The 12,155-nt window shown below is 39.8% G+C and overlaps 1 protein-coding gene across 1 annotated transcript in view; it reads left to right on the forward strand.

Annotated features, from left to right (window-relative positions):
* The window catches only part of LOC131903411 (zinc finger protein 660-like), a 39,625-nt gene that overhangs the window by 8,336 nt on the left and 19,134 nt on the right, over window positions 1–12,155 (forward strand). Inside the window, 1 exon segment of the mRNA XM_059253970.1 lies at window positions 6,809–6,877. The gene's annotated coding sequence lies outside the window, so the exon portion shown is untranslated.

A 12,155-nucleotide genomic window follows, 5' to 3' on the forward strand; every position in this document is an offset into this window, starting at 1 on the left:
ACTTTGCAGTATATTTCATTCCTTTATATTCTTGACTACTATCTTCTCTAGGTTTTCTTTCTTATTGTTTGTTCAAGAAGCTGCACACTGTCTTTTCTGGTGGCTTCAGTGAGCTGGATTCCCACTAACACTGTCTCCGTGTTCTTCCTCCTGCATTGTCTCCAGCATTTGTTATTATTTAGGACCTTTAATGTGGACACCAACTAGTCAGGTTTAGGCCAGGTGGCCAGGCCGCAATATGTCCATAATTCCAAGGGGCATGTCTTATGACTAGAGTGTTTTTCACATGTCACTTCCCCATCCTCTAGCGCTTAAAATCTTTTACCTCTTCTTCTGTAATGTTCTCTGCAGTTTAGATGTGGGAATATGGAATTCCTATTATAGTTTGTGCAGGAAACAGTCAATTGTTCTCAGTATTTAATGATTTATGAGTCTCTGAAGTAACCATTGCCCATTGAAAACAATGTTTCTTACACCAGGGCTGAAAGCAACCCCAGGTTATGGTGTGAACAGAACCAGCAAAAGGCAGTTTGAATATTTGTACATGTAACAAAATGTCAGTAGTGGATTCTGCCTAGGGCCTGTGACCTTCACCATCCCTGACTTTTGGCCAGATTTTCTGTGACATGCATGTATGTCCTTCTTTGGAGATGGCCTCAAATCAAATAGAAGGCCTTCTATTATCCACAAAATAGTCTTGCCACTGTGATGCCAATGGACATGCCTTGCCTTGCAGGTTGGTATTATTAGCATACAGGATCCAAATCTAGATATGGCCATTGATAACTGCCCTTTGCCACAGGCTGCATTTCAGTTTTTGGCACTGTGATGGCTATTCTTGGTCGTCAACTTGACTATATGTGAAATGAACTATAATCCAGAAATGGAGGACACACTTGTGATCTAGACTTTGAGGCTGGATGACACATGCCTTTAATCCAGACCTTGAGGCTGGTGGGCACAACTTTAATCTGGGCTTCACCTTCTGTTGGAAGCCTATTTAAGGACAATGGAAGAAGGAAGGGGTGTTCTTTGCCTGCTTGCTCTCACCTCTGTCAATACATGCATTCCTTCTTCAAGATCCCAGCAGACCAGCTGAGACACTCAGTCTCCTGGGACTGAGCAGCTAGTAGATTCTTGGACTTTCCACCCAAAACTAGCCATTGTTGGACTGCAGCCTGTGAGTCATTCCAATAAATTTCTACCTTGAAAGTGCAGAATTCTATTTCTTATCTAAGAGGTCCTCTTTCTTTCTTACTGTCCTATATTATCAGGTTTAAAACTTTCGGTGTTCTTCAGCTGTACATCCACTGATGCAATGTGTGGACTGTGAAGGGCATCCTTCTTTGTCTTGATTAGAGCAAAATGATTCCAGCTGTTCTTTTGTAGGTTTAGGATTTTTGTCTCATTGTCTTTATTTTACTGAGGTATATTCCTTTTGTTCTTACATTCTTCAGAGATTTTATAAGGAACAAATGTGATATTTTGCCATGGGCCTTTCATGGATCTATTGACATGGTTATGATTCTTCTCTTACTGATGCTCTATATTTGGTAACTTACATTGATCAGTTCATAGGGGTTGAAACAGTCTTGCATTCTTGGCATTAAATCAGCTTGCATTCTGTTTCTGTGTAATTTAGAGAACAACCTCTGTGTCCATGTTCATCCTGGCAATTTGTCTGTGATTTTTCTTTGCATTTATTTGTTTTGGTCTCACCTGATTTGGGTGGGGAGGGAAAGCTAGCATTGTATAATAAATTTCTAGAGTTCATTTTCTTCCTTTTTTAATTTAGTATTCTCCTTCTGGTATTAGTGTAAATTTTGTCTAAAGGAAAGGAGATTTCCATACTGAATCTTTCCAGTCCTCAGACACTGTTAAGAGGAATTTTTCGTGCTTCAGTCTCATCTCTGCTTAATGCCTTTTCTAGTTTTATAACTTAGAAGGGTGAATTGTTCACTTGTTTCTATGAGGTCATCCTTTTCTTCTTCAGTTCCAGTATCTTTGCATGTGACCATCCACAGCGCTCTATAAGGTGACTCTGATGTCCTTGGCATACAGTGCAGTGTCCTATTTTCAACTAGTTCTATTACTTGGGGATTCATTTTTTTTCAGTTTGGGTTAGGTGAAAAATACTTCATTTGTACTTTTGTGTCTTCACAGAAAGAAATCTGTTGCTTAACTCATTGTATTGCCTTTGAGTCTCTATCTCATTAATTTCTACACAACTTTTCTGATATCTTTTTACATACTATTTCAGACTGACTTGTTCTTATGCTTGTTAGCTCTCAGCTAGATAACTGTGGACAAATGATTTTACAACCAGCACCTACTGCTGCCAGGACTTCCAGTGTATCTTTGTCACTCCACTTCTATGTCACTGTTTTTGATGAGCTGACACTCTAAGAAAGTAAGTGTCCTTAGTTCTCCAGGAAAGACTATGGAGGTGTCACTGCTAGTGTGAGAGTAAATGTGGAGCCTGGATATGTGACTTCAAATGGCCAAGCTGAAGAAATAAATGTCAAGTCAGTGATATGTATTGATTTTTTTATTGTTTTGCAAATTTTATTCATGTATATATCATGTGTTTGATCAAATTTACCTCCTATCCCTCAGCTGTAATTACCCACTCCCATAATGCTTCTTCACATCTTCAAATTCACACTTTTTTAAAAGTACTGAGTTCATGGTAGGCTAGCTGTATATACATGAGCCACATCTCTGAAGAAGACTGACTCTGCCTTTTCAAAGGCCAAGAGTTACCTATCATATCTCAGGTAGTGGTGTGATGATCCCTTTCACCCCTGCTGGGGTTTGAGCTGGGTTAATCGTGTGCAGGTTTTTTGCGTGCAGTCCCAGCTTCCATGGAATCAGTTCTGCAGTGACATCCATGTGACACATGTGGAAACCAGATCAGCTGTGTCTGTGCTGTAATTACATCACAACCCTGAGTGCTACAGTGACATGAACAAACAACTCCTATCATAGCAGCAGAGATCCATGGGGTGGCCTGGGAAAGTGACCATTCAGCTGGGCAGGGTGGCGACTACAGCTGTCATCTCAGCAGCCCAGGAACTTCCCAAGTCACAGGAGCTTCAGTCCTGGGAAACAGGCAGGAACAGGAACAAGGGTGTGGTTGTGTCTCTGCTATTACTCATAAAAATACATTATGCTGTGAATATCTTAATCGTGTCAGTAAATTTTATATGATGTGAATTGTGGCTTCCCCTGACCTTTGCCTTCATCTTGTGATTCCCAGCATATTTATAGAAGCATGATCGGGTAGAGATTTTTCATTTTCTATTTTTTGCACACATGATTCTTTTTGCTGTTGTGGCAATTCCAAAGCTCCTGGCATTTAAACTCATTCATTTATTCCAACTCCCCTGTTTTACCACTTGCCTATTCAAAAGTGTCCTTTCTTCAAAAAGATTGGGCAATCCCAGAGACCTTCTTAGATATTAGTCACCTGAGGAGCCATTGCAGGTTTTAGTGAACCGGGAAGTATATTTCAGCAAGCTTTAAAGCTATGATTGTAAACATTAACATCTACTAAGCACACTTTTTTTCTCCAGTTAATTTTCCATCTAGGACTTATGCATGCTTACACGTAAACACAACATTTAGAAATGTGTTTTAATATGCTTAATGCTTAATATTATACCATAGTCTGGAAAAGTACAATATATATACATCCTGTGAGAGCACAGGCCATACTGTTTTTACAGTTATAAGATGCACTATAGTTTAGGACAAAATTAGAGATCATCTGTTAAATAATTCTTATTATTCAACTGTGTGAGAAAAATTGACTCCAATTATTCCACATTCTATGATAAGCACTCTTCCCATATCACATGACCAAATTGGCCTGGTGCTTTTTGGTTTTGGCTTTATTTTGTTGAATAAGTATATCGTTCTTTTGCCATGTCTGGCTCAGATCTCACCATGTACACCAACCTGGTCCCCCAAGGGATCTGCCTGCCTCTGCCTTCTGCATGCTGTGATTAAAGCAGGGCAGGAACACAGATGGCTCAAACACTCCCTCCTTTTAATTTTAATTTCATGATTTGTTTACAGTCAGGGCTGGGACTGTAGACTGCTCTCAGGACTCAATGCTTGAATCTGCTCAGCTGACTTTGTGCAGAGATTAGATGTGCTGGAATTGCTGTGTATGAGAATAGTTTTCTCCTAGTCTCCATTGCTCCTCCTTTGGATTCCAGGGAAAAGTGTGTGAGCTTTGTGTGAATGAATCTCACATCTCACAGAGGGAAGTGAAATCTTCAGAGGAGAGAAGTATAAATCTTATAGCTCTGAGTGGAAAGGCTTCCCCTGGGGAAATCTAACAGTTCTGAGGGAGAATGGTTTCCCCAGTGGAAGTGTTACAGCTCTGTTCCCATGGGGAAGTTTTACCCAATGCAAATGTCACAGCTCTGAAGGGAAAGGTATCATGGTAGTTGGGAATCAAGGAATACCACAGTCATACCACACAACAAACCTCACATAAAAGATTTTTTTCCCCAAGGGAGAAACTCAAGAGGACATCTGCCTCTGTTTGGGCAAGAAGTAGTAGAGAACTGAGCAGAAGACAAGAGTTACATAATGCTTCTTGGGGGTGGAGAGATCCATAGTGGAGTTTTCCATGGTAGAGAATTGGTGGGTTTTTAAGTCCTGAACTAGGGCTTTTTCCTCTGTAGGGCAAAGCTTGGCTGCCATTATCTGGAGGGGCTGTGTCTGGCATTTAGGGCAGTTAGGATGTTCTCAGGGTGGAGCCTGGTTGTTGCAGCTCCTCAAGCATGGGACCTGGTTACTCCTCAGCATCAAGGGCATTCCAAAAATGATTTGCATCATATGTTCTTCATGTTTGTCTTTTTGGGAGGTGTTAGTCTTCCATTTTTGTTCAATGACAAATTCAGAAACACAGTGATGTATAGTACTGTGTCAGTACTATACATTCAGTTCCATTTCTACCCTTGTGTTTTGTTTGAGCTGTGATTAGAAATGGTGGGACTCAAGTTATGGCAACTGAAAATGGTCCCTAAGTGTTTTCAGTATTCTGACGCTGCGTAAGATCTGGGGACTCATTTGTAGAATCCTTGACATTGCTTTCTCTTTTTCTATTGAACACAATACTGTGACTGAAATCCAGGAGCTTTCTGAGGAATCTCTTTCTTGGGTACAGTTTCACTGATAAACCAGACTGCTTATGCATTGCCTGGATACCTGCAAGGCGAACAGAAATGAAACAGTACCAAATATACCAGATATTTTGGAGATATTAAGATAGGTGTGTTGAGAGGTTCTAATGACAATGGAAATGGATTGGAGGTCAGCAGTTAATGTCCCTGCTTGTCTAGAAAAGGACATGAGTCCAGTTTCCTGTACACACGGAGAGGTTGACAGCCATCCATAACTTTAGTATCAGAGATTTGATGTCTTTTTCTTACCTTAATTCACACCAGGCACAAACACAGAGCACTAACATATATGCTACAAAACACTGATAATTATAAGCAGAAACACAGAATCTTTTTATTATTATTATTTATATTAAATTTTTTATTTAAAAAATTAAAATAATGAACATGCGAATGAGACATGAGATTACTTTTGTCACATTCTGTTTCTCTAGAAATGATTCTAGAGCAGTGGTTCTCAACCTTCTTAATGCTGCAACATTTATATTTAGTTCCAAGTGCTTGTATGTGGGCATATCCGTATGTAGTCAGACTCACATGGAGATGGATAGAGGAGCTGTGCTTCAGTTCCTAAGACCATTGGAGATAATGTGTTTTCCTCTGGTCTTAGCCAACCCTGTGAAAGGGTCTTTTGAACCTCTACCCTACAAGGGCTCAGGATGCACAGGTTGAGAACTCCTGCTCTAGAGTATTCTACTATAAATAATCTCTAGATTATTTTATTGTATATGTTACTGGCTTTGTGTGTAAGAATCAATCCTATGAAAAAATATAATTTATTTGACTGTGAATGAGAGTAATGACATCTCTGTACTATTCATATTTCTTTTGTGTCTTCATACCAATATAAATGATTTTCATTACTTTCATTTTAATTAAAATTAGGAAAATTGGTGCCTCTAGGTTTGTTTCCTGGTCTCCTGCTTTTGACATTTTGTTAGTGTCTGTAGATTGTATTCCTTTAATACTCTCATTTCCCATTTCCTAACATGATGCTTTAGAAACTTTGATAAGAATTGCTTAGTATCTCTGCATTGTTTTATATCTGTCTTAATTGTCTTTACATTGATGTCACCTGTCATCATTCTGAAAACTGAAACTCAGTGTTCTTATTGGTATAATTTTAATAGATTTTGAAATCTTGTTTTGCCCTTCTGAAGGTTTTTGAACTCTGCTTTCTCAAAATTTCATATGAAATGAACATAATTTTTTCTATTTTGCAGAAGTTCCCCATTCCTGTTGAAATGAATTGCTTAGAATTCTTGCCTAGGAGAAAGTCCCTTTTCAATTGGGTTCCTATATTTGGATAAGAACATAAAATCTATGTGTCAGTGTTCTCATCATATATGTATTTTCTGTTTTCCATCTGATTTTTCTATTCACATACATATTGGTCAGTGAGTAATTTGTTTTTGCAAGAATGTACTATATTTAGTCATTTCATACAGGACCACATGTGTGATATAGTTGAATCTTACATTACATGATTTTTTTTTTTTTTTGCTTGTATGGTTGTTGAAGGAGCTCTACATTGACTTGCCTGGTGGCTGCAATAAGTTGGATTTCTACTAATATCATGTGTCTGATTTCTTTATTTGTGTTTTCTGCAGGATTTGTTGTTATAGAAGTCCTTCAGTGTGGCTACTGACTTGACAGAGGGGGGATTTAGTGCATATTAGGTGAGTATTTTTTCATGGCTATGAGTGTGGAGCATTTTATGTGTGTTTTTATTGGCCATTATAACTGCTTTTTAGCACAATCTACTGAAATATTTTGCTTCCTCAATGAAGTGATTATTATTTCTTTGTTGTTTTTTCTTTCATTTATGATATATTCTGGTTATTAACCTATCATACCATGAAAAGCTACCTAATACATTTTATCTGTTCTGTAGGCTATTTCTTCATACTTTTGATTTTTATGTTTTCTGTGTATGTTTTAATTACACCTATCTATTTACTCTTCCAGCATAGATGAAGGTCAGTGATTCAGTGGGTAGTGGGGAGAATCAACCCAGATTCCTATCTTTTGTCTGGATAGATCCTTTTCCCAACACCTTTGGTTGACAAGGATGCCTATTATGCAACACCTTTGTGTCATTGGGATGACAATCACATGGTCACGGCTGTTGTGCTCTTTCTGGATCTGCTGCTCTCTTGCATAGGGCTGTATATCTGCTCTTCTGACACTTCCATGTTCTAGTGGCCGTGTGGCTCTGCAGTATCATCTGGAATCACAGTTCGAATAACTCAAACTCTGCTTTATGCCCCTGGGGCTGCTCTGTATACTCAGACTTTTTGTGCTTCCATGGAAACTAGTTTTCTCTTGACTACTTTTTTGTAAAGTATATTCAATGTATCTTGTGTTTCATAGATAACCTCCCTATTCTGCTAACACAATCTGTGCTCTCTTCTGTTGTGTTCCCTGGGATTTGAACCAGGTCATATGGATTTCCTCTATGGCTGTGCAGTCAGAAGTCATACATTCTCTGTATGTGTCCAGTTAGGAGTCCCTGAAATAAACGTTGCCCCTTATAGACAAAGGTTCTCTGATATAGGCTGAAAGCAGTAACAAGCTGTATTGTCAACAGAACCAGGTAAAGTCAGTTTGAGTATTTGTCCATGTAGCAAAATGTTATGTCATGAGTGGATTCCCTCCCATGTCATCCTTTTAGTTGTAGGCTCTTGGCCATGGTTCCAGTGTATTTCACATATTTCCTTCTCTGGAACTAGCCAAAAATTTAATCAGATAGTATTTGATTACACAGAAAACTATCTTCACTTTATGGCACTGTTTTAGGAAACCAAGGGAAGCAGGCACCCAGCTGTGATCCAGGAAACATATTTTCTTGTGTGTGTGTGTGTGTGTGTGTGTGTGTGTGTGTGTGTGTGTGCAAGGCTGACACACACAGGATCAGTGAATGGAATGATTTGTGACAGTATGTTTTCTCTATAAGTCACTCCCCTTTCTCCAGCTATTATAGTCTTGAGACTTGGATATGGAAATATGAATTTTTCACTCCCAGGCTGTGCACTCAGCAGTCTCTGAAGTAACATGTTCCTGTTGCAAACCAAGTTATCTGACAGGTTGAAAGCAGCACCAGGCTCTGGTGTGAGCAGAATCTTTTAAAGGCAGTTCCAGCATTTTTACATGTAGCAGTATGTCAGGAGTAGATTCCCTCCCAGGGCCTGTGATCTTTCCGGTCATTGCCCATTTGCCAGTTTCCAGTGCCATCTGTGTGTTTGTAGGCTGACTTCAGTTTGAACCCCAAAGCCTCTGTTAACTACTAAATAGTCTTGGCGCTATTACCCTGATGGGCATACCTTGCCTGGCAGGTTGGTATTGCAGCAGAAGGGATCAGCATCTGGGGACAGACACTGATGATTCTTCTCACCCAGCAGCCTGCAGAGCACTTTTGGCAGTTTTAATGCTACAAAAGGGTGTCTATGACAGTTTTAGACATTGAGTAGTCTGCTGACTTCTCCTAATATTCTGTTGGAGTGTAGAAACACAAGTGATATTTTCTTGGGTTTTCATGTAGCTCATTAAGAGGGATATCAGACCTGAGCTTTCTCTGGGAATATTTTTAGTTTTTGAAGTAAAGAATTGTGTTCCTTGTAATATGGGAAATTGTGCCTTCTGAATTTTCTTATTTGACACATTGGAAATTTTCTGTCTCTTGCTCTTTGTAAGCACTGATGCTCTGTGTTGAGTTAGTGTGGAGGTAGTGGACACCCTTGTCTCTTCTGATTAGAATAGAATGTTGGCAGCTTTCTTTGTTTTGTGTGACACTAGATTCAGGGTTTTTCTGGCTGTTATCTTCATTAGGGTGAGATATGTTCCTTCTGTTCTCATGTTCTTCAGTGCTTACATGGTGAGCAAATGTGATACCTTTCCACAGGCCTTTCATGGATATGCTGACATGGTTGTGTGTCATCTCTCACTGACTCTATATATTTTGTGTCTTGAATTGATTGGTTTGTGGGCGTTGAAGCATTCTTGCCTGTGATTTTTCCTTTGCAAATGTTTTTCATTCTCATCTGCCATTTGTATAAGTGTAAAGCCAGCTTTTAGTGATGACGGTCTGTCATTTCTTTTTTTCAATTTTTGGCAATATATTTCTATGGAGAATTAGTATAGGCATTTGTAAAGGAATTAGATAAAGAAGGGGACCCCTGCACAGCAGGGACTCCCTACTGGGCCCACATTAGGCACACACCACCCCCAAAAACTTTTTTTTCCACAAATCTTTTATTAAGCAGGAAAGAAAAATTAAAATGACTGCTTTTTGACTCATGCAGAAAAGGGCAGCAAATGACTTTGCAGGTGGAATTCTTCAAAAGAGAAAAAGGAGAACTCTGTGTTAGAATGGGCTAGGATGCAGTGGTAAAAAGATAGAGATGAGGGAGAAGGGGAAGGGGTCACGGGTAAAGGACAGGGATATTTGTCCTGGAGGGACATAGGACTGCCTCTGGATAAATGGGATGTAGAGGTGGCACATAGGCAAATGGCAGTTTATAAAGGTAAAGAGAGGAAACCCCATGATGAAATGCGATGTTTAATATTAATTGGGCGTGTTTATTAGGTGAACCAAAGGGGGCTTCTGATTGTTGATTCAATGCTTCCATACCTGGACCTTGGAAGAAAACCTCAGGAGGATGAAGTGGCCAAATAAAGGAGTAGACCTTGGTGGCTAGCTTTGGGGATGTAATCTAATGGTTTTTAGCAAGGCAGAAGGAATGGGAGAAAAGGGCAAGGCCCACCATAGCCACATGTTCCAAATGGTGTCCTTTTCTAGTGGCCTTTCAAATAATTCAGTGCTGAGTCTGTCCAGTCCTCAGGCACTGTTAGAGGAAACTCTGACCGTATCAGTCTCAGCACTTGCTTATTGCTTGGCCTGGTTTTGTGACATAGGAGTTTGAATTGTTCACTTGTTTCTAGGAAATCATCCTTTTCTTCTTGAATTCTCATTCATTTTGTATCACTTTCCAAGGTACTCCATAAGGTAACATTGAGGTCATTGACATATATTGCAGTGTCCCTTTTGTGGTGATATTGTGTTCCCCCCAAAATTGTGCACCCTAATAAACTTATCTGGGGTCAGAGAACAGAACAGCCACTAGATATAGAGGCCAGAAAATGGTGGCACACACGCCTTTAATCCTAGCATTCCAGAGGCAGAGATCCACTTGGATCTCTGTGAGTTTAAAGCCACACTGGAAACAGCCAGGCATGGCAACACGAGCCTTTAATCCCAGGAAGTGATGTCAGAAAGCAGAAAGGTATATAAGGCGTGAAAACCAGGAACTAGGGCCTGGTTAAGCTTTCAGGCTTTTGAGCAACAGCTCAGCTGAGATCGATTTGACTAAGGACTCAGAGGCATCTAGTCTGAGGAAACAGGATCAGCTGAGGAATTGGCGAGGTGAGGTGGCTGTGGCTTGTTCTGCTTCTCTGATCTTCCAGCATTCACCCCAATACCTGGCTTCTGAGTTTGTTTTTATTAATAAGACCTGTTAAGATTCCTGCTACATCTGGCATCCAATTACATCCATATTCCCAAGAATACTAGGCCCTGGGTTTGTTTTTATTAATAAGACCTTCTAACAATTCATGCTACACCTCTTTTCAGATTTAATTCTATGACTTTGGAAGATTACTGTCTTATTTGGATTAGTGAAGAACGATTTGTCACTATTTGTGTCTTTTTACTGCAAGAAGTCTGTGCGTTGACCCCTTGTATCCTTCTTTGAGTCTCTTTATCATTAATTTCTACCCTGGGTACCTAACTCTCCAAAACCTCCACACTAATCAGAAGGGTCAGATTTCTTCTCTAAATGAGTACTAATAGCCCAACAGGATTTGAAGTCGAATGAAGGGGTGCCAGTTAATTTTCCCCTAAGTAACACTGAACAAACTCTTATATGTGATTCACATTTGAAGTTTAATGAGAAACATTGATTACAGCAGATTGCGGTTGGACCTATAAGGTCCCTGAAGGACACGCATATTCTTCTCTGAGGAGACTTGACTGCATGTAGTGCTGTTCACTGGCAGCATTTGCTCATGCGCATTTCACCTTAATCTCCTCACTGCTCTTGAATTCCATGTTGCTGCTGTGAATTCCATTCATGGAAACACCTTCAGAACGGACACGTTCTGATTCTATTGCTGCTTACCAGGTCCTTCTCCTTCTGTCAGTTTTAAAACAATGAATTCTCCATTCCTGTGTCCTCTGGTTTCTGCTATGTAGGGTCAGTGAAGCTGGTGAATTATGTCTGCAAAAACCTTCCTGTTGCTATTTATATGTACCCTATGTGAAGATGTGTTGCTTTGATTGGTTTAATAAATAGCTAGGCAGGAGAGGTGGGATTTCCAGGTAGAGAGAGGAACTCTGGGAGGAATCTGAAGCACACAGAATTCATCAGCAAGTCACAGAGGAAGCAGGAACTCAGTATGGAGGAGAAATAACGAACCACATGACAGAATGTAGATTAATATAAATGGGTTAAGGGATTGCATTTATTGTTTTATTCAATAAAACTCGGGAATCAGATATTGGGAAAAAAAGACTGATAGATCTACAGAGCAACGGAGAAATGATCAGCTGAACCTGCCTCTCTATGCTTATCCATATGGAAAAGAACATGAATCTTTCCAAGCCCTCTGTATTCCTTCCTGTGTCTCTTTATCCTAATCTGGGTCCACCAAAACCTCTATGGTTAATTCTGCTCAGCCAATTGGTAACTCTGTACCCTGATTCAAGGACAACTTTATTGGCAGTCTTGGAGTGTCACAGTGTGATCAAAACATTCTACAACAAGTTAATTAAAGTTATAAGAGCTAGCTGGGAACAAGCCTAAGCTAAGGCCAAGCTTTCATAATTAGTAATTAGTCTCCATGTCATTATTTGGGAGCTGGTGGTCCAATGAACGTCCCAACTACACCATCCTCATACTC

This window comes from Peromyscus eremicus, chromosome 1 (assembly GCF_949786415.1).
Source record: "Peromyscus eremicus chromosome 1, PerEre_H2_v1, whole genome shotgun sequence".
NCBI classification, from domain to species: domain Eukaryota; kingdom Metazoa; phylum Chordata; class Mammalia; order Rodentia; family Cricetidae; genus Peromyscus; species Peromyscus eremicus.